Raw genomic sequence first — 24,155 nt, 5'->3', positions numbered from 1 at the left:
TTGTTGATGGATACCCAACTATCAATATCAAAATCCACACACATGACATTTGTATTTGCTACCTCATAGTTGAGATATTATTCAACAGGCACAGAGAAGAAAGAAACAAAATTATGAAAGTGAAAACCATGACATGCTGAGTCTATAGGCAAATAAGTTCTGCAACCTCCTTCAAGCTGGGGGTGTGCCTGGAATAGAGTTGTGACTATAAAGACCATCACCCACCAGCGTTGTAAGTTAACCTCATTTAAGATGCAGTCTCATTAAATTATTACTGTTATTAATTTTGATTACTGTAGCACCAATCAGAATCCCAGCCTACACACACACACACACAATGTAAATGGGCAGTTCTTGCCTTGAAGAGCTTATGGTCATAATTAAGACAAGATACAACAGTGGGTGTCATAGAAAGTAGGAAGGAGCGGAAAAGGGAAAAAGTTCTATAAAGAGGAGAGACGCCCAAACTATTCTCCATTTTGTCAAACAACAGAGCTCTTATCCTGTAGGGTACCGAAGACAACATAGGGCAACATTCTGCTTTATTTCCAAACCCATCAGTTTTCATAAAAAGAGTATGAGGGTGAACTCTTCATTTACTCTCACTAATCTAAAAGAATATTTAAAAAATCAGAAAACAATGGCACTTAGAAAAGCATACATAACCCATTGGTAAAGGTGTGGTGCACGTACATTAGGAGCTTTCTCCACCCTGAATGACAGCATTTAATTTGAATCATTCCCCTCAACTGACCTGGATCTCATGGGACTGTATTGGATTTTATCTGGTTTCACTGATAGAGCTGAGGAGTTCAGGGGTATGGGGAAACCCCAAGAGAATGAGCAGGTTGGGGCAAAAGTAGAAGGCAGTGGACCAATGAGAAAAACAGATATAAGGAGAGAAGAATGAAAGGAAAGGGAGAAAGCATTGGAGGAAAATATAGAAGTAAGGAGGAAGTGAAGGAGACAGGAGATAAAGGGGAGGGACAGAAGGCAAAGACTATAAAACCAGGGAAGAAACTATACTGTGGTATGCAATTCGTATTTTTGTTAAGTAAAGTCAGGTAAACAAAAAGTGCTGTTGTATACAAGGTTCACATACCTACAATTAAATTAAAATCCAGCAGCGTTCACAGCTCCAATTCTTGAGTAACTGGGACTGAACTCATTGTACACATATGTTGGCAAAGAAGCGTTCACTGGCTGCAGAAGTCTTTTCAAACTGGGTGGCTTAAAGGAGACCTGCCTCAGAACAGTCTATGGCTCCTGAGACTGTGTCACACTTAGGTGAGGATGGTCCATTGTCTCACTCTGACAGATCTGAAGGTAGAGAGAGAGAATTTAATGTACAGCAGCATTAAGAAGACACTCTCAGGTAAACCGCTTACATCTTCCTAGCCTGCTTCCTTCAGCCCATACAGGTTCCGTCAGTGACAGATCACCCTTTCATATGCAGATCTGTATAACAGAACAGGAAGGTGTGCAGTGCTGTACTACTCCGACAAGCCTAGGATACTGGTTACTGTCAGAAAGTGAGAACTGCAGCACACAGGTAATTTTCTGAAGTGGTGGTACTCATTCCTGTGCTTGCTTAATCCTCTCTTCTTTCTCTCCTTTAATCTCTCCGAGTACCCCTACAATGCTCCTCCAATTACAGCTCAGTGCTGCCCATCATGTCCTCAGCTGGGCCTGGATTATCACTAAATTCCCTTAAGTCTTTCAAAGGCTCCACCTAGATATAAAGTGAGCCTGTAGCTTTAATTATACAGGCCAGCTGATTCCAATTTTTCTCTCCATCTAAATAGTTTGTTTCCAAGACAGCCTACTGGCAAGTTTGTAGCAGTAGGTTGGGAGGAGGCAAAACAACGTCATTTAAAGGAGTTAAAAAAGCCCCCTGAAAAGAGTGCCCCTTTTAAAGGGATTAAAAATATTTGTTCAAATTTCACACTTTTTGATAGACTATTTTTCTATTATATGGAGGGACATTTATTTGCCAACTGGAAAAAAATCAATCAGCACAGAAATAACATGCATTTCCAAGCATCTAAAATGTATTACAGTTGAGAGAGTTTACTTTAAAATATACTCCAGAGAAGTACTTACAACAAGTATCCCTTTAAGGTTGCCTCAGGGCTTTTAATATCAACCTCTGGTTTCAGAGGTATGAAAGGCAAGAAGGAACATGTGGTGGTGTTTTCTCAGTGCATTTGCATTGTTTTTCAGCATTAATGGAGTTACAGAAGAGACTATATCACTTTAGAATCAGGCTCAGAGGCACGGATGGATTTCCCACAACCATACACACCCCTTAATAAAAATTGGTCAAAGTGGCGTGTTTTGTTAGAAGAGAGCAATAGAAATGGTTACATATGAAGTTCTGGATGCTTTTCTATTCACCTCTAACAAAAGCACAGCTGAGTTTTAAAGCACAAAAATTAGCAAGCACTTAAGGGTACATTTTCAGCATAATGTTTTGAGGATTAAGCTGTGCAGCTGCCTTTAAATGCTAATGGAGGTCATGTGACTAAATCCCACGCATTACACTGAAAGTGTACCCCTTAGTCTTTAATCTGGGCTAATGCAGTATGGTATTTTTAGTCTTAAATTTTTTTTTTAAACAGACAAGTATGTTTAACAAGTAGCTACTGCACATACAAACTAACTGCTCTCTCATAACATTTGAATTAAACATGACTTCATCTCAGTTGAAATCAGTGGTGAAATTCAAACATATCTGGTTTGCCATGGAGTTGCATTAGGAAGATCCAATCCATCTGCAAGTAGAAAACATCCAGATTAATTTGTACCTAATGGTATGACTCCAGTCTGACTCTGGTAGAAAACTGCATCTGAACGTTACCGCATACATCTGAGAACGTACAATCTTCCTTACCATATTGGAAGAATTCTATTGCCAAATCCAATCACTATACCAATACAACTATAAACACATCATTTGTATAAAGATTTTAACTTGAGTTGCTTTTGAGACCTTGAGGCTGTCAACTGGAATTTAGTCATGCCAAAGCACTTAACAGGGAGGACCGCATGAAGGTCGCTTTCCTCCATGGACTCTAATTCTGCAACACTATACGCTATCATAATGAAAAATCACTGAGTTTACAATTACCAATGTCTGTAAGCCACTAAAATATCTCCTGGTCCACCAAATCACAGCTACTTTACAATACGGTCAGAGATTTCAATAGCCAACAGATATCCTGAGATTAAGATGACAATCATGCCTTCGGTGAACAACTGAAGTAGCGTAACTTTGGTCGACTTACCGCTTTAGTGTAGACCAGCCCTAGGATCCTACTCCCAAGATCTTTTCTACCCTGCTATGACATCTGAGAGGGAGCTCCCTGGAATTCCCTCACATCAACAGGCCGGTCACTTGGGCTTCTCAAATAAACAGATGAATAAAACTAGGGGGGAAATCCTTCTGCTTAAATAGCCATGTGCGTCTTCCATGGTTTTTGCTTTTTTAGTTTAAGCAGAAAGAGTATTTGTTAGAACTTTAAATACACAATGGACACATTCAACCCAAAGAACCATACCACCTTCAAGGTAGTGCATTATAAATTGCCTGAGTTGTACATAATTAGCAGGGAATTAGGACAAATTGTTGTTGTTCTTTTTGCAGAAACTTTGACAGACAATAATTGCATGTCATCCTAGATCGCACAGCCCACATTCATCTAACATAGTTGTCTCAGGCGCAGGTGGCAATATATTTATTCTTGCCTGGCTTAATTTTGGTGGTCAGACAAGCAAATGGGCATTTATTTCACTGTAAATTCCTTTTCGTCAGCATTTCCGGTTATTGGCTCTTTGCAATCTTACTAGAACTAAGCATTAGTGCAGATTTCACGAACACCAGCAGCTGGTTCACATACCAGCCAATTTCCTAGGTTTCACTATATTGATCCATATCATGGCCACATACTGTAGGGATGCACATACTGTAGGGATGCATACTGTAGGGATGTATTTCCATTTCACCAGGAGATCTTTTGTAAAGTACATGGTGAGAAAATGTGACAAATCACCATAGATCAGCTTGTGAAACCATCTTAAGGGAAGTTATGTGGAAAATTGGACTGATACTGCAGCTACAGCTAAAATCCACTAAAGCACAAAGAAAAAAAATGACATTCCAGCTGCACATGCATCCCTGTCTAATTATAATTAATCCAGACTGAAGGAACATCAGTCATTACCCAATGCAACAAGGCACTATTCTCAAATTTTGGACTCTTCCTGCATTAATGTTAGTTTAACATTCAGAATAAAATAAGACCTCTAATGTTTAAACAAAATGGTTACTATTTACATAGGAAAGTTATGTTTCTGATATTAAATCAGTATTAAGACATGGTGAAAATTGGTTTTCAGTATCTGACATTGGGTTCTGATACCGCTGATGTCACAAAACATGTCACTTTTTAGACCACCTGGGGTAGCCTCTACAATGACAGTTGTATAAAGTTGGTTTTCTTAGGTGGACTCTACATTTAACCATGACCAGTCAATATAATTTTAAACATGACAGTCTTTGCCTCCACTAAAGGTGAAATCAAGGCCCCACTGACTTCATTGGGAGTACTGCTGTAGTGTTTAATAGTGTTAGTTAACAAAGGTGATAAAACAACGCATTTCCCCAGCGTAGACATTTTCTATGTGTGAATTACCAGCATAGAGCAGAATCTCTTGGGGTCACTCACCAACAAGCCAGTCCCAAGTCTATTTTCTCCAGCTGTTGAGTTCCTGCCCGGCAGCTTCTTCTTCCGGAAGGGTGTCTGCCTTCCTGCTCTGCTGGGTGCCGTGGGTGCCTTTGTCTTGCAAATCCATTGACTGTCACAACATCAGTTTCTGTTACGAATGTAAAAATATCTATGGCATGTTTGGGAAACAAAAGTACCTACTAAAGGGGAAATCAGATACAAGGACACATTCAAGGAGGAAAAAATGGCATACGAACCAACAGGATGAAGTGTCGGACTGCTGTGCTGCAGGCATTGGTGGAATGGAATGGTGTCGTGAGCAGCAGGGGTGTCACATACTGCTCTTGGTGAGTGCACCAGTACACCTCAGAGTGGCATTAGCAGGACACTTTTTAATAAGTACATAATATTGTTGTGGACAAGCACAAACAGCTGATCTTTAAGCATATCACTCAAAAGTCAGGTATGGGGCAGCACTCATTTATTTAAATAGCAGGCTGGGAACATTAGTTAGTGATTGTAGAGTTCGTGAATCATTTAATATAGCAAGCTTTAGAGGAGCTACATTTTCATTGACTTGAGGTGGTGGTTGCATTCAGCTGTGTACTGGAAGAGTACGAGGTGGAGTGAAAAGCTGAGCTCCGCTGAGCCAGTCTGAGCCACATCCTATTCTCTATCAGCACTAGATCTCATAACTGTTCCAGATTTCTGTTTATCTCCATCCCCTACAGACCAGCTGTTATGAATTGCTGACAGCCATTGGAACGGGGAATGCAATGATGTTGCATGACAATGTGTAAAAGCACAAGTCACAAGCGACAGCAGAGAGCATTCTGGGCTTGATCTCAAGTCAACAGATTTTTGCCCACCAACTTCGGTGGAGTCAGGCCTTTTGATAGAGGTTATAATCCTCCATCATTCTCTCCCTGAACACACCAGCAATTGGGACAGATTAGGGTTAGGGCACCCTGAAATTCCTACTTTCTGAACACTAAATTGGCCCTTTTATAGGCAGCACTTCCTTTTTGAGCCATTCAGGGAGATGTTATCCTTAAGGAAGAGGAGGGTTTACAAAATAAATCAACACGAAAAGAAATGAATAAAACACACCCACATCCCATAGAGGAAAGAAGAGGAAAAAGAAGAACTTAGTGTGCAGGGATCGAAAGGAATGGAATTAAAGGAAAGAGAATGATGATGGAAAAAAATGTGGAGAAGAGTTGGTACAAAGAAAAGGGGAGAAGAATTGTGGTTTGGACTTTATTCATCCTGCTACCTCTGGAGTTTTTGACATTGACTAGAACAGGAGGAGGGCCATGCCACTAGTCCTTGGGAAAACTTAAAAGAATCAGACTGATTTTTTTTTTTATGTTCCCTCCACACAAAAAATGAATCCCTCTTTCTGCTGGAACTGGGATATTTAGGGGTTAGAAGGGTTTCACTGGAAAGGAAGAGCTGCATAATACCAGCAAAGCGGAGCAGATGTGGGATGCAGGCTGCTGTCCCCCCACATGCCTAGATCTCCCTGATGAAAGGAGCAACCCATTCATATACTCTGTGTACAGCATTTAAAAAAAAAACAGTTGAAAGTTGACCCTGTATTATATCAACTTCTATCACACAAGAAAAGCCTATTTTAAAGTGACATTTTTGTTTGTTTGTTTTCAGTTAAACAATTTCTTGGTAAGAGATGTGTTTATTTACTAAACTGAATCTGAAAGCAATCCCATGTCATAATTTAACACCTCACATAAAAAGCTCACTACTTTGTCTTACTTACTGTAGACGCATACATTAAAATCAATTTAAAAGTATAGACAAAGCACTATAGATGAACAAATATCATACATTGGCATTAGAAATAAATTCTATACTAAAAAAGACACTTTCACCATAAAATTACATTTTTAATTTTTTTCTCTCAAATAAATTAATGAAACTTTTGCACTGCGAAAGCTCTCAGGCAAAATTAATGGTTTTGTTTTGCAAATTAATTTAGATATTAAAAAATTATATTTTCAACCAAGATCTCAGTTACTCAGATTAAATATTAACCAAAAGCTGTCTTCTGCTTAAATAGAATTTAGCCTTTGAAGTGTTTTTATTAATCTCTTCTGATGTAGGTGCTTGAAATTCTATGAAAGTGCTGCTGTTACCAGTTCTGTGCATCACTTACTGTAATTTATTTTCAGAACATAATTCTATTTATAAATGAAAATCCTATTAAAAGAAGACAAGAAAAATTAGTCCTAGACTTTGCATTGGTAGAGTAGAAACAAAATGAGCGGCCTAACCTGAAGTGACATTTACAAATTACCTGTTAATTTAAACTGGGTTGAAGGATGACAGAGTTTAGTCAGACTGACAGGAAGTACCGAAGGAATGACAGTTGGGCCTGCAGTGGTCATAAAGCACTATAGCAAGCATATTTATCTGTGTTCTCAGGGAAAAGCTTCCTATGTAGTAAATAATATATTTGTAAAAATATTTACTTCTTGCCAGCCCAGTGAGTGAAGGTTTTATGAAGCTGAAAACTCCCCACCCATTTTTATTTTTTGTGTAAGGAAAAGAATATTTGCTTAAAAATGGCCTCCTGACTTTAGTCATGTGACTATTCATAAGCCCCTAAAGCTAAGCCACATGAGTTTTTTCTTAATGTTACTGAGACAAAAAGTGACAAGGCTTGTATCCTTTAGTTGCTTCAGGATACAACTCATGCTCCAAGACCAGTTCCTTTGTTCACTAGACATTCTTTGAACAGACATGATTTCATGCCAAGGCCATGCAGTGCCAAACATTACAAATAGAGTAATAGCCCCTCTCATTCTATTGCTTATAAATAGTTCTGAGAAGAATCCTAATCAAGTGCTAATATTCTTGTCACTTTATTTTTTCTATAAATTTTAAGGCAAAATACTGTTTGAAAGAAGGTGCTAAATAAATCTTAAATGTCAAGCTTTTTCTGGGGCTTGAATTTTACATCTTATTTAAAACACTGTTGCAAATATTTCATTTATAATTTTAAAGTCTTAAAATAATCTAAATATATTTAATCAGCATACAGTATACCTCAGTGGACTAATTTTCCAGGATCTAAAATTGTGTCCATAAAAACATTAGGCATAAACAGTTGCGTTTGCCTTTCAATGACACTCAGGCTCTTAAGTCACTTTTGACACAATGACTTAAGTGCATGTGAAAATTTTACTCTGCACAGGTAATTTCAGTATGTGACTTAAAAATCTGTCCCCCTCACTTCAACCAGGAAAGGGGTATATTATGCTGACTATCACTTACGAATGCTAATGGGTGCTACACATGTAAAGAGAGAAGTACACATTGTAATTTTCATATCTATTCCCATATACAAGATGGTCTTGTGCCTACTTACTCAAAAATGGCTTTAATATTTAACATTTAACTGTATTATGTACATGTAAAGTATAAAAAATTTACATTTTCTTATATTTTACACATTGGTTCACAGACCAAAGAAAGCATTACATTGGCTTATTCATTAGGAATTAATAGATTTGGGACACTCATGCCCAATCCACAGTTCCTTATGGCTGCCTGTGGGAAGTACCATAACAATTGTACTAGCATGCATTATGCACACTATTTCTTGGATAAATCTGAACTTCCCCTCAACATAACTATCATGTACAGACATAATGCAGCTGGGTATAATTAAGAATGTATTTATTAACTTTTTTTAGAAATGTATGAGTATGAATCTGCATGCCACCTTGAAAGTGTATTTCTAGGAATGGGACAAGTAGACTTGAAAAGTATGTCTATGCCCAAGCACAAAGGCCCAGATTTTTAAAGGTATTTAGGCAGTGCTACACTCAGCATTGCAACACTTAATTTATTTAGGAGCCTAAGTCTCATTTTCAAAGGGATTTAGGTTTCCAAGTGCCTAAATCCCTTTTGAAAATGAGACTGTGCAGCAACGCCTCAATACCTTTAAAAATCTGGGCCAAAGACAACAACATTTCCATAATGCATCTCAACAAAATTCAGCAGCCACGATGCTTTTAGTGCCACTGCCAAAATACTGCCCTTGAAAGTGTTGCTCGACACTAAAGCATCAAACACAGCTGGCCCTGTGAAGCCAAGCTTACATTTTGCCATTTTGAAGGTGTGTGAGGAAGACTTGCATGTGTGTGCCATCATGTTGCAGCATGTACTTTAAATCTGGCTCATCTCTGGTTTTTAATCTCAGCAGATGATATTTGATTTTGTCCTTTTTAAATAATGACTTGACAATAATGTAATTTTACACATACAGTACAAAAGATTTTCCCTATTTAATGGCAGAGTATACATTTTGGAAGAAAAAGAAGTTCATATTATGGAGGAATCGTAAAATAAGATCTAGGGTAGCATTATTTTTGAAATTAGATGCTGTGCTTCAGTCAAAAGATCCAAATATAGACTATGTTCTGGTCCGTAGCATGTCACGATGAAAAAATTATTATAAGTTCTACTTATGGTGCTCAGGATGGCACCATTATTACTTTGATTTGCTTCTAGGAACATGGGTTAAAAGAGACTACAGCAATAGATAAAAAGAAGAGGCTGTAAAATTCGGAATGTCCTATAGGAGGAGGCTTTAATGAAAAGATGGAAACTGAGTCGCTACATTCCAATCATATGTGTATCCCCCCAACAACATGGCAAGGAGTTACCATAGGTTCTGAATGGGGATATGGCTATTTGCTCACTTAGTAGTTCCACTATAGGGGGAGGGATACCTCACTGGTTTGAGCATTGGCCTGCTAAACCCAGGGTTGTGAGTTCAATCCTTGAGGGGGCCATTTAGGGATCTGGGCCAAAAATTGGGGATTGGTCCTGCTTTGAGCAGGGGTTTGGACTAGATGATCTCCTGAGGTCCCTTCCAATCCTGATATTCTGTGATTCTATAGTGTTCAGCTGCAGAGAGAAGAGTCAGCTCTTTTCTTTGATGCTATTCAGCACAAATGAAAGAGAGAATAGAATGCCCTGTCTTCCTTGGGAGAGTGAGAAAGTGCTTTTTTGTACCCCAGGAAGGTTTTCTTCCATCAGGATTCTGAGGCAGAATTACAAAATGCGTGTGCATTAGTTAGCTCTCAGATCTCTTTGCTAAGAAGAGCATGGTATATTTCTTCGGACAATCAGTTATTTATACATACATATTAAATGTTCCTTTACTGTAAGATTGATATTCATGCCCTTATACAGCATATCAAGGACATATGATAATGATAACGATCACTGTTATTTTAACACTGCACAAAGGCCATCATGTCAAGGCCATTTCTTCATTAGACAACAGGACTATTGATTATTAACTAGAGACAGACCAGAATTGAAATACCTGCTTGTGTCAATAAATTAATAGGCAGATTACCCAACCATCAATTACCTACAAAAGTGTAAATCAGGTATTTGGGTTCTAAATTAATTACTCAATTATGGTGGTCGAGATGGACCTGTTCATCATTTAGTACCGTTGTTTTGTAGTTAAGGGGAAACCTTTTTGCCACCCCTCAGAACATGCACACAAGAAAGAGGGGAAGTCCAACAAAATGATCTTTGAAAATCAGAATATTTCTCTGCTGTAGTCTGGACACTAATGGAACTCCAAAAATCATCTTTAGTGACACAGTGGTCTGAAACACATTCTGTACTGTGTAAATCCATCCACTGATTTTTAGCACTATATTTGTATCCCAGAGAAACAGACATATTTTATTTCAGTTGTTTCACGAAGAGAAAGAGGTCAACTAATTCTCCACTCTAAACAACTATGCTTTCCTCTGAACTCTGCATAACCATGACCTTGCTGACAATTAACTGAGAGATCAGATGGCCATGAGTACCATCACTTCCATGGTCTTAAGCTTATTACCTACCATTTATGTTGGTATAACACTTTTATTACACAAATCAGACGTCAAGAATTATAACATTCAAAAACCAGTTGGAGAACACTTCCGTCTCTTTGGTCACTCGATTACAGACCTAAAAGTCGCAATTCTTCAACAAAAAAACTTCAAAAACAGACTCCAACGAGAGACTGCTGAATTGGAATTAATTTGCAAACTGGATACAATTATCTTAGGCTTGAATAAAGACTGGGAGTGGATGTGTCATTACACAAAGTAAAACTATGTTCCCATGTTCATTCCCCCCCATATCGTTCCTCACACGTTCTTATCAACTGCTGGAAATGGCCCACCTTGATTATTACTACAAAAGGTTCCTCCCTCCGCCCCCGCTGATAATAGCTCCCCTTACCTGATCTCTCTTGTTATAGTGTGTATGGCAACACCCATTGTTTCATGTTCTCTGTGTATATAAAATCTCTCCACTGTATTTTCCACTGCATGCATCCGATGAAGTGAGCTATAGCTCATGAAAGCTTATGCTCAAATAAATTTGTTAGTCTCTAAGGTGCCACAAGTACTCCTTTTCTTTTTGCCTATCTTTTAAATGAGGAGACAGAAATTTGAGGTCCCTTTTGTTCCAAGTGGATCTCTGCCACAAGAAACAAGTGAAGCCAAAGAGATTGGTCTATCCTCGGCAAAGACAGAATATAGACAGACACACATACCCTTTGTTTCTCTCCCTCCTCCCAGCTTTTGAAAGTATCTTGTCTCCTCATTGGTCATTTTGGTCAGGTGCCAGCGAGGTTACCTTTAGCTTCTTAACCCTTTACAGGTGAGAGGAGATTTCCTCTGGCCAGGAGGGATTTTAAAGGGGTTTACCCTTCCCTTTCTATTTATGACACCTGGATTCAGGAAAGATTAGATATTTGTATATATTATGAGAACATCCAGAGTTATATTAGAAAAAGATTTTTTTAGAGGATATAAATTGTCATGCTTGGGGCCTAAATCAACCACAAATTGACAGTGATTAAGAACCAACTTTTCCCACAGGCCAACTCTTCCATAAACCTCTACTATGAGGTTCCTTCCATCTTTCTCTGAAGCATCAGGTAATGGCCACACTCACAAACAGGACTAGGTGGACCACAGGTCTGCTCCCATACGATTGTTCCTGTTTTCCTTTAATACTTTTACTGTTTTCCAGGGGTTGGCAACTGTCATGACCCCATTAACCGATTGGTCTGCTAAACAGTATGCCAGTGACAGAGAACATGGTGTCCTACTCACTCAGCAATGATTATAAGAAAACTTCCAAGCCTACAGGACTTGAAACCTCAATACCAGCTGTGAGGTTCACAGCTCTTTCACCATTTTTCCCTTAAAAAAAAGATTTATCTTTGCTCCAGACTAGTAATCAATAGCAGTGGGACAGGAAGATGAGGCTTCAGTAAGATGTAGAACACAAAATAAAATGTGTGACAAATTGCAATGACAAGGTTTTGGTGGTAGCTTTTGATGTAGTGAAATTAAATCCCTGGCCAGACAATGCAAAAAGTGCTATGCTAATGTGCTACAGGCACTCTTGTTGAGCTGAGAGTGTGTGTTATAATCAGGAAAGCCCACCAATAGTGGCTCCACACCTGAGCTCCCATACGAAGCTTTTTATTGAAAAATAATACAAAATGAAAGCTGTGTCTGTGTAAGATAAAGAAATATGAATTTAGAATCATGATAGATATTTAACAGTTAGTAAAATATAAGGCAATTGCCCTGCCCAGAGAATATATAACTATGCTATGTCCTACAGCCATCTACAACAGCTGCCAATTCTAATATGTTAAGACCGGTAATATTTTTTAAAGCTACACCTCATGAATTTTTTTAAAACAGTATTCAATATGGTTGCTACCTTTCATTTTTCTCAATAGCTTTGAAGCCAGGCTGCTTTCATGGACACCCATTTTTCTATGTGCAGCCCGGGAAGGAGCTAGAGAAGGGACTAGAAGCTGGCAGTGAGACTAAGGGAGAGAGAAGATAAACTTGAGGGGAAAGGGCAGGGCAGGGCAGGGAAAACAGGGGAGGAGGGAGACTGAGGATCAAGGGAAACTAAAGGGACAGGAAGGCAGACTGGTGGCAAGGGGATGTGGGGAGGGAAGGAAAAGGATGGAATAATGTTGAGGACAAGGAAAGGGAGGAAGAAAACCGTGGAGGGACCGTTAAAGAGAGGGGATGGAGCGGTAAGCTGGGATGTGTAGCCCTAATATGGTAAGTGTTACAGCTACAACTGGGCAGAGATTTTTCTGACAAAACAGAGGAAACTTGCTTGGTTCCCTCCCAGCTCACTTGTGGGCTGCTGGGGATCTCAGACTTGCAGCTCCCTGGGGCAGCCCTGCCATGTAGACTGCCCTGGGGCACAGAGCTTCTGGTATGTGCATTTGCTCAGCTCTGGAACAGGAGTGAGGAAAGGAGAGGCCAGGCCCCAGGAGCATCAGCCTGTATCTGCAGAACTTTCTCTGCTATTCGTGGGTTTGGGTAGAACCTAAATTCATCCTGATTTGGGGTGTGACAGGTTTCAGAGTAACACAAGTGCTCCTTTTCTTTTTATTTGGGGTGTGTTAAGTTTCTATCATCTATTAATGCAAATGTAGCACTTAAGGAGTGCACAAGAGTCAACATGCTTAACTGTAGCCTTGGGAATGCAGATGTCTTTCACACTGGGTGTTAGGTCAGCTACACATAATTCATTGTGCCAGGAGATAGTAATCTGACAAGAACTTTTCATCTATAGACTATCACTTCAAATCCAGGATAGGTCATTAGTGACTGAATGCCATTAAGGGACTGTAACAGGGAACAGGGTGGCTTGAAATCTCAGTGTCCAGTACACTGACTTGAGGACTGTAACAGACCCTCAGAGCCACACAGGTCCTGCTAACAGGGTGGCTTGCGCCATGGGCTGGAGAGTCTGGGGCTAAACCAATCCTGATTACAGGATGAGCCCATCTGAGAGGGGTCAGGTGATTCCTCTATAAAGACCATCTGGAAGCTAAAAAGGAAGGTGGGATAAGGATGGTCGGGGAAATGTGAGATTGCTTGGGTGAGCAGGCTTCAGGAGATTCCTGGGATTAGAGACTAAGGAAGGGCAAGGAAGGGCTGGAAGTAGCCTGCTAAGGCAGGCGAGACCCTGATCAAGCAGGAGAAAGAATACAAAAGCTCCCCAGGCAGGGAAACCTGGGAGTAGGAAGAGAAATGTTTGTTTGTTGGACTTTGAGTTATTTTCTTTGAATAAACCCAGACCACAAGGTGTGTGTGGGGGGTGTGTGTGATATTTTGACCACAGGAAAAGTGTGTGACACCTGTGTAAGGGGCCCTGAAGAGGGGGAAATAGAGGCAGGGCACTGCAGAGTGACCTCTGGCCATGGAGGGGGGGTAGGGGTGGGCAAGGGGTCCTCAGTAAGCAGCCACCCTGTTACAGTCGCCTTTAGGAAATGAGTTGGTGATCTCAGTTTAGGCCAGAGAAAGCCACCATTGCAGCTGTCACCTTTGTTGGCAATCTCAGAAAGCTCATAGACTGAGTGGACATGAAGATTAACTTGAGGATTTCATCCCGTAGGACTGTCAAGGCAGAACCTTTCAAAAGCACTACATTCACATTTTTTTAAAAGAGAAAACATTCCTCATCTATACCCTGTGATCCCCCAGACAGGAAGCAGAGTCACCAGAAATAAGTTGTCATAGCCCTACTCCCTGGCTACTCATATCAAACTTTTTAAGTAGGTATATTAGGGAGTGGGGAATTCTGGAGCATACATACACCTGATGGAATGAAAACAGATTACTTTTTTATTTTAATAACGTAATTCTGTTTATTTTAGGGAAACAATTACATTTTTCATCCCTCACACCAAAAAGCTTGTGCTCACCCAGAGCCTGAGCCAAAAGCCTTTCCATTGCCTCCCGTAGACTTGGGGTCAGGCCCCTTGTGCATACACACATGGTTTACCTTCAGTACGTGATTCTGAACTGGAAATAATGACGCTAAAGCCTAACGCATTTGTGAAAACATAAACAGAACTTCAGTATCACCCAACTGGGGAAGAAGACTGTTTTAGAAACATAGTGAAAAGCATAAATAGGCTGAACACTGATATGAACATAAACAGTTCTGAAAAAAGTCATGTACATAATTATGTCACAGCAGAATTCTTTGTAGTTAAATAAAATATAAGGAGAATATTTTCCAAAAATGGATGCCTAAAAGGCTAATAGGCCCCTAAATAAGGGGGAAAAACAGGGCACTTCGTTAATAAGTGCTGATTACCCATGAGTTCCGAGTGACATTAGTTTGGGTTGAAAATCAGCCCACTTATTTACAGCTGCAAACATGGACGAAGGAACCTATATTTTAAGCAGCTATTTCTAAACTTCTTGACCTCTGTGACAGATATGGCAATTTTCTGCAATATCCTGGACAAGCCCTATTGAATGAAGTTAAATCTCATTGTATTAAGTTTATACACCACTGTGGGCCAGGGATTGGATGTAATTCTTTTGGGGTAGGAGGGAAGAGAAGCTACAGCCCACCAGGAACTAAGAAGAGTGTGGGGGCGAGGGGGGATTAGGCAAGTTCATTAAAATTGTAACTACTCCTGACAGGCACTACCATCTGGACAGATTTACCTATACTGGTTCAAACTGGATTTTCTAGAGACTAGCAAACAAAGAAAGGACTTTTGAATAACCTGAGCTTAAACTGACTCAGGGCTTTCATTCTGATGCAGCACATGGGCAGGACCTTCTGTCCAAGGTGGGGGCCCCTATCTTTAGGGAAAAGTTGGAAGGACTGACACTGACTGGAGAGGGTGGGGGGAACTAAAGCGATCTCTAGTAAACTTATTAGCCTGTGCATAGGTTCTTTTATTGTTTACAGTGTTTTCTCTGTAATGCTTCTACTTAGGAATAAATGTGCTTGCTTAGAGAGAACTGTGTGGTAACATAACTTGGGTAATTATGCTGTGTTTAGCTTCTCAGCAGGACTGCTCTGCTTTTCTCTTCTGGCAGTTTAATTTTACTGGGGAATTCACAGTGTAGGCAGGGAGCTGTGCAGCCTGGAAATTTCCCCATCCGAAGTGAGAGAGAGGCCTGTCTCTGCCCAAGAGAGGTGATGGCTGCAGAAGCCTAAGAATGGGTTGCCCTTGCTAGACCACAGAGGGAGAATACAGGCACAGTTGCCTTGCACTGTGACATCTATTTGTCCCTGAAACCAGAAATCAAGGTACAGTATAAGAAACAAAACACATAAGCTTTGATAGAATGTAAATAAAGATTGAATCCAATGACATATAAAACTGGAGGCAATGAGAGCAGAATCATGCCCATATTGCTCATTAGCAAATATATATTTGTGTGTGGTATGAAAACGAAAGATGTTTATCCTTATTTCAGTTTGTGAATGAAACTTGGGTTTCTTGACATTCTTTTCTTACTATAGGGGAAGAAAAAATGTAGACTCTTATCTCCCCTGAACAAAGTAAAAGGATTAGGGTAGAAGAGGTAAAATAATAAGCTTTACATATTTGCATGTTCTCCTTAAGAAGTTATGCACAATTATTCCCTTAAAAAATAGCTGTCCTTAAAATGAGAGAACACAGCCACATTATGTTTCAACCTGTGAGAACTACATTTACCATCTGAAACAAGTTCATATGATCCAAGATGTAACTATGTTGCATCTAACTGGCTTGCTAGGATCTACAGCATTTACAGAAATGGCGGGGGGGGGGGAGGGGGAGGCCTGGCGTGGTCATTGATTTCAAGTTGCCTTTAAGCAGTAGCTGAGGATTCCCCCAGAACAGGGATTCCTCACCTGGTATGGGGGCATTTGGGGCAAAATAGGGTCAGAGCATGATGTACTTCAGTAGTCCTTTCTGATGGAGCATGCCCCGTAGGGCCATTATCTTTTGACACAACTTGGAGCAGCTCTGAGCATTGGAGGGGAGGGATCAAAAAGGTGGTATAAAGCCACATATATCCCCCCCTCTTCCCAAGTATGAGTTGTACTCTGGCGCACGAAAGGATCCAAACCATGAACCCATCTGCTTTTCTGCCCATAGATCTTTCTGTTTTCATCATCTAGTGTCTATTGAGTTTTAAAAGAATTAGTTCATATACCCTGGCAGAAAACCAGGATAGGAGCTATGAGACATGCCAATTTTACAGCTGAGATTACCGTTTCAGAAGGTTGTGTCAATATAGGCATGAAATAATTTATTTAGGAAGAATTCTCTGGCCAGCCTTCTGAATTTCCTGATTCCAGTTACTCCAAGGAAAACAGACCAATAAAAAGGCATTTGGCTTGATAGTAGCTGTAGACTTAAATCTTTCCCTCTTTGATTGCAGTCAGTTATTGGAGATTTAGCCCTGAAATATGTTCCCAAATGCTTCTACATTTTATGTCTACTAAAAATATCACTATAAACCAAAGGTAGGCATTTAACTATATTTTCCCCAAAATCCTATATTTGCAGACAGCAGACATTATCATCAGAGTCCTTGACTGCAGACATGTCTCTGTCCCATCTCTGTTCTGCTTAACTCATCCAGGACTATGGAGAAATGTGTCAGGAATTGTACTATAAAAGACTGTGAAATCACACTCTGGACGGCAAGTGGCGAAGAAATCAAGAGGCACCATTTTGGCACATCTATGACCTTCGCTAGGACTTTCTGGAGCACTGGACAAACTTACCAAGGGTTATGGTGCTCCTCTATCACTGTAAATTTTAAAATCAAGATTGGATGTTTTCTAAAAGTTCAACCGTAACTACTGTACTTGAAGCAGGAATTAATTCAGGGAAGTTCTATGTTATATAGGAGGGCAGGCTAGATAACCACAGTGTTCCCTTTTGGCCTTAAAAACTATGGTGGGGACAGATAGGGAAACTGTAATCCTGTACAATTAAGTCTGCATCTCTCCCTGCTTCAGCTATGCATAGGATTCTCAGGAAACATTTCAGAGTTTTCTGATTGTGAGGCCTGGCAAACAGAGCCAGCACTTGAATTTCCTATTGGGAATAGTTTGAGGAATAACACCCTATTCAGGAATGCTATTTCCCTCTGGTCTTAGTTCTGGACGAGATGTTGGCTACCATGTTCTTCATCACTGGAATGTACGGAGCATTTAGAGACTGTTTCCAGTTCTGGCAATACTTCCATATGCTTCAGATTGTTCCAGAGTGTTAACTTATGGCCACTCTTATTTGGTTCCTCCTCGTTTGGAAAGAGAGGGCACTGTACAACTGTTATTTGACAAAACTGGGACTTGATGCCCTAAGTTTTTTGTAACCAGTTAGGTCTTTCTAGACAGTCATTCAAGTTTATGCTCAGAAGGCCCTTTAACACATCTTAATATGAACCAACCCAGCCAGACTGAGACACTTACTTATCTCTAGGATCTTTGGAGCAAGCAGGTCTAAAAAAGGAATGGAGTTCTAACAGTATTAAGTTTTAGTTCCCCCATATTAACTCTAACAAGGTCGCCACCTGTGACATGCAACTGTTTGCTCCTAAACTGCTTTCCCTTTTCTTTTCCTCATCAATCACATTAGCATGCTTCTATAACAGAGAACAGGCACACCAAGCAGGAAGCAGTGTTACCAGAGACCCCAACAACTTTACGTTGTAAGAAAGATGAAGCAAACATCTATTATTGACACTTTTTTTTGTTTTAAATATGGATTTCTATTTTAAACCAGTGCAAGTTTAAGACCAAAGCCTCAGCATCTACCATGAATCCCAAGAAGTTTAACTGGGAAAAGTGGTTAACACATAGATTTCTCTGTATTTACTAGAAACCCTATGGCTAGGGCCTTTACCAGATTGATTCTGGCCAAGATATGCTGGGTTACCTTTGCTGTGATTACGGTACTAAGTAAATAAGCGTTTTCACTGCCATGGGCGTTCGGGCATAAGACGAGTTGTTCATCGCCTTAGTAAAATCCTTTGGGACCACATATGGACTGAACACCATTACTCTACAATTTCCTGTAGTTTAAATGAAAATGCTGAGGAAGTCTTTGCTTATATTACATTTATATTTTAAAAGATTCCAGAAAATCTTTCAGAGGAGTGAAGTTTTGGAATAGCCTTCCGAGGGAAGTAGTGGGGGCAAAAGATCTATCTTGCTTTAAGATTAAACTCGATAAGTTTATGGAGGAGATGGTATGATGGGATAACATGGTTTTGGTAATTAAATATTCATGGTAAATAGGCCCAATGGCCTGTGATGGGTTTTTAGATGGGGTAAGATCCAAGTTACCCGGGAAAGAATTTTTTGTAGTATCTGGCTGATGAATCTTGCCCATATGCTCAGGGTTTAGCTGATCGCCATATTTGGGGTCGGGAAGGAATTTTCCTCCAGGGCAGATTGGAAGGCCCTGGAGGTTTTTCGCCTTCCTCTGTAGCATGGGGCACGGGTCACTTGCTGGAGGATTCTCTGCTCCTTGAGGTCTTTAAACTACAATTTGAGGACTTCAATATCACAGATATAGGTGTGAGGTTTTTTTGTAGGAGTGGTGGGTGAAATTCTGTGGCCTGCGTTGTGCAGGAGGTCAGACTAGATGATCATAATGGTCCCTTCTGACCTAAATATCTATGAATCTATGAATCTATGAAAAAATGCCCTTTTAAAAATAGTGATATCTTCAGGCAGCCACAAAGAGATTTAACTTTGGCTTAAAAGTGGATGGAGTCCCCTCATGGACTGGGGATTCTGAAGGAGGAACCTTCTGAGAATTTCTCTGACTGGCACAATCTAGAACATACCTTCTTACCTCCTTTAGGGCTAGCATAATTTGCTTATTTCATATGTTAATGTGTTTGGTTACTTGCTTTGGATGGGAACTGAAATATAATTGTAGCCCCTCTTGACACCTAAGTGGGCACATTATTAATAAATGAAATAACGTGTATAATAATTTCCCTAAAACTCCCACTTTTAGACTATTTCCCAATATATTTTTTTAAATGAAAAGTTATATTAGAGTAAATAAGAGAAAAATCACTTTGGGGGACACTTCCAATCCATTCATTCACATTTATCCTCTTGACAGAATTCAGATACTGTATTTTTATGGCATATTTGGTTGCTATTCAAAACATCTTTTTATTGAATAGCAAAATTATTAGATGAATAGAATCCTGTATGCATTATAAGAGCACAATTTAAAGCTGTCCCTAGGCTAATTTATGAAGCACTAAATCAATTGGAAAAGTTTTTCTTCTTTCTTAATCAGGCACAGGGCTGCTTTTTCAGTGGTTTAGTCTGTTTTCATGGCTTGCACATTGATCATTGCCTGGTACCAGTAACCCAAATGCATATGGGAAAAGAACTATCCAAGAGATTAAACTAATGATGTATATACACACGCATGCACACACGCACAGTGATTCACATTTTCCCCCTAAATTAATTCTCTAAGAATTCCTTATAAGTAGTGCATAAGTCACTACTGAATGGGGTTCACAGACACTATTCAACTGGTAAGGGAATATTAATTAATGCAACTGTTAATGCATAGCAGCTCTGTGAAACAGACATTTGTGCCTGCTCTAGGTCATTGCTAGTAAATCAACCAGTAAAATGTTTTGTAGGCGATACAGAAAGTACAGAACACCGGCATTTCCAATACAATGCCAATCTTGGCAAGGCCATATGACAGTATTGTTACAATCTGTAAGTCAATATGTGAAAATAATAATACCTAGTTCGTGTAGCACTTTTCCATGTACATCTCAAAGGGGTTTACAAAGGCAGAGAAACTGAGGCACAGCAGTGACGTGACTTGCCCAAGGTCACCCAAGAAGCCAGTGACAGAGCCTGGAATAGAACATAGGCCTCCTGACTCAATTCAGTGCTCTGTCTGCAGGATCATGCTGCCTTCCCATTTTGCTGATACTGCAATTATTCTTTATGCTAAAAGATTCTGATTTACTTATAGAGAAATATCTTAAAGTGATATTTTAGTTAGGGAGATTACTGCTACTTGTGACAAGGGGGCTGAATCCTATTCAGGTTTGCGGCTGGTACGCCAGTCTAGTGATATCTTTATGATAGCTAACAAGGCTATTTTGCCCTAATTCCAGGCAGAGGCCTTACCATGCTACTAGGACCTACCAGATGATTTGGTTTGGTTGGGCTGGAAAATTAGATACAGACAAGTGTAAAGACTGGCCAAACCCATCCAGGACAAGGGGGAAGCCAGTGGTTTGTTTATCTTTCGGGGACAGTGTAATGTGCATCTCTTCTCAGATCTTTGCTGACACAGTGGCATTTGGTTTGGGAGTGGATGGCAATGTTTTGTTGCTGGTCTTTTTGTTTTCATTTGAAATCAAAAATGTAATTTGTTGTGTTAGATGATGCACCCACACCTGAGACCTTTTGTAATCAGCGGTGAATTAAAAATAAATAAATGCCTTGTTAATGTTTAAAAAGAAAAACAGACACTATTATAAAGTTGAATTATAAAATTAATAAATGGGCCTGGGTCTGCCCATCAGAGCTGCACTGTGGATTGCTGGAAGTAGCCTGACAATTCCCTGTCCTTACTGCTTAGCTAAGGGTCTGTTGGTATGTTAGGGTCCTTCAAAAGGGCATGCAATATCTCCATATCCATGTGCTTTTGACACATAAGGGCTGAGGTCCCAAAAGAAGCCTGGTTTAACGGGGGAAAGGGGGCTATAAGTGTTTGTATGCCATCACCTGATGTCAGTAGATCTGGAGGCGGGGTGGATATTTTATTCTTAAATTAATGTTGACAGTAACTGGAATAAGCTGAGCTCCATTGTCAATACATAGTTGCCTGACTACATATGATTTTTCACTTCTGTCAGCTAAATCAGGGATCCAAATGCAAAATCCAGTTCTCAGGGATATCATCTGGATATTTAACACTCCAGAGGACTATAGGTCCATAAAGCAATGAGATATCAATATAGTATTTTCACTTGTGACAGATATAATCTTGCTCCAATATTGTTAGTTAGAAAACTATACCCATTTCCCCTAGAACAACCCTGTGGCCCTACCCCATTGGGCTAATCCATTTTAGGCACAATACATTTCCCCTGCAATGCTATAGTGCATCCACCTAACAAGACTGTGTTCTATTAAAACTATGGTGCTGTGCCAAACACACACCCCAAGCATTGCTTCAGCAGTGCATTGAAGCACCTCTCAGAGTAAGTACATTCACGTATAGCATTAGCAGCACTATGTGCTAAACTGATATCTCAATGGTAGAGTATTGTTTTTAATATATAGGAATGCAGCAGTTTACTTGGCCCGGGTGAGTGGTCAGGGTCAGAGGAATGTTTTAGAACCTATTAGAGTATTTGGTTTTGTCTACCAGAGTTGCAATTGGGATAGTCAGGAAAGGACCACAGGACCCCATGGCGCCAACACTCTATTCAGGTGATACTGAGGGGCTGAGACGTCTGCACCATAGGCTGTAATAGTAACTGGCGGGGGAAAATGCTGTCATAGGCCTAGGTTGAAAGAGTTAATTTCACCTTCATAGAGCACAATTACTCCCAAGTGGTGAAAGTCAGTCCTGTGCAGGGGTCAGCACATGCCCTATGCACCACTTAAGTCTCAATTTAAGCCCTACTTTGGGGACATAAGTGGTGGATAAGCCTCATGCTGGTGGGTCCTACTCACAGGGGTTAATGTCACTCAAAGTAGGCTACACAAAACTCAGACAGAACTTCTGTGCTTCTAACAGACAAATGAGAATTACTAATGTTTTATTAAAGTTTCATAATTGTGATCTAGCGTGGAACAATTTTATAAGCATTGGCCATACCCTCATGAATACCCGTGACAAGTGCCATTAACATAGAACACAAAATGGGATTTGGCATGGTGATTTAAAATTTACAAGTGCAGTTGCCCCATTTAAAACGTTCTACATAGAATGTATTTTTAAACCATAATTTTCAACCCACCTATTCAATGCCTTATATTTTGAGTTTTAATTCTAATCAAGCTAATTTTAAGTCATCACAAACACATACCTGCCAGTAATGAAGGTTGTTTAATTAGGTCCAGACAAAATAGCTCCAATTCTGTTTCTGATCCACCTGTCAAAGCAAATCAGTCTTTTACATGACTTTAAAAAAAAACAAATTAGACTAGCTGATGATTTTTTGAATATTCAAGTAGACACAGTGAAGATAAATCCAAACAGAACTTGTGACTGAACAAAGGCCTGGAACGTGACCTCAAAGATGAAGAGATCTTGTTCTGCCAGAAGGAGATTTCCAAGCTGGGTCCTTCAGGATTATGTCAAGGACGGGATGCTAAAAAGAAGCAATTGAAAGAACAGTAGTAACTTCCACAGCTTAGGGCAAAGTAACAGCTCAATTTTATGTAAAACTAAATACAAACAGCAATGTTAAAGGTCCAGTTTAAAGCCCCAAAGCCAGGTAATTCAAAACAGAGGCTTCCAGCTCACAACTGTGGCTAGATACGGAGAAAAATCACAAGCTGTTTGCACTACTTACAATAAAAACAAACAAGTATAGAGACTGAGTCCATCAGAGTTAATAGTGACTGAAAGTTATACATCCCAGATCTGTTCACTAGTTTATGTAATGATTTGGAAGTCTAAGCCCAGTTACCAGTGAGCAAGTATGCACATGAAAAAGACGATCACAACTGGCACTTTTGGGCATCTCAGAAGGTAGACAATCAGAATGATTCATCTCACCTCCCAGATAACTATCCAACAAGGATCTGATCCGATATGATTGGACTCAATGGGAGTTCTGCCACTGACTTCAGTAGTTGCAGGAGTAATTTACAACACCAGACACACTGCTGATAGAAGGAAAAACAGTGTTTCTAAAACCTGCTTCAGGTAAAACTTTGAGCTAGGCACTTTCTGATATTGCTTTCTCAGCTTAGAGACCATGGAGTAGTTCAGTCATCGTATTCAATCTTCTCTCCCTGTGTAGGGGCTCCTTCAGAACAGGGCTGTGATAGCAGTGGGGTGCAGCTCTCAATGCTACTGCCTGTTTGGGACTACCTCCATGTGTGAGTGAAATCCTGGCCTCACTAATGTCAATGGCAAAAGTCTCATTGACTTCAGTGTGGCCAGGATTTCACCCAAAGTATTTTTATTGTGTCAATCAGTGTAATATCTAGGCATCATATACAGCAACGTTTGAGTTTCAGCATGATCCTGGTTGGGACTGTGCTTTCTACTGCACACTGGGGGCTTGTGCATTTATGGGTGACAGGGTTTGCAAGTTGTGAGTCTTGTATCAGGTCCTGAAAAAAGCAAGATGTGATCATCTTCATCTACTGTGGCAAACAAACAGTTACACAACTGGTTGCTCTTTGCTGTAAATGCCTTGTGTCCCACTCACACTTTATTCTGGGTAACATTAGCTGCATTATACCTGTGATGTAGAGGATGAGATGGCCTCTCCTGTAATTGGGCCCTGTCAAGGTTCCTTCCCCACTCTGAACTCTAGGGTACAGATGTGG

The 24,155-nt window shown here is 40.0% G+C and overlaps 1 long non-coding RNA gene across 2 annotated transcripts in view; it reads right to left on the bottom strand.

Moving 5' to 3' along the window:
* Positions 1–220: 220 nt before the first annotated feature.
* The window catches only part of LOC122461479, a 70,896-nt gene continuing 46,961 nt past the window's right edge, over positions 221–24,155 (bottom strand). The window contains exons 6-9 of one of the 2 annotated variants that reach the window (XR_006283400.1): positions 23,374–23,483; positions 22,679–22,744; positions 4,728–4,875; positions 221–1,320 (exon numbers count right to left, since the gene is read on the bottom strand). This is a non-coding gene — a long non-coding RNA (uncharacterized LOC122461479). The remainder of the gene's footprint in view (positions 1,321–4,727; positions 4,876–22,678; positions 22,745–23,373; positions 23,484–24,155) is intronic. The other variant, XR_006283401.1, reaches the window with a different exon arrangement.

Source organism: Chelonia mydas, chromosome 8 (genome assembly GCF_015237465.2).
Source record: "Chelonia mydas isolate rCheMyd1 chromosome 8, rCheMyd1.pri.v2, whole genome shotgun sequence".
Classification (NCBI taxonomy): Eukaryota; Metazoa; Chordata; order Testudines; family Cheloniidae; genus Chelonia; species Chelonia mydas.
This window is presented reverse-complemented; position numbering and strand designations above follow the sequence as displayed.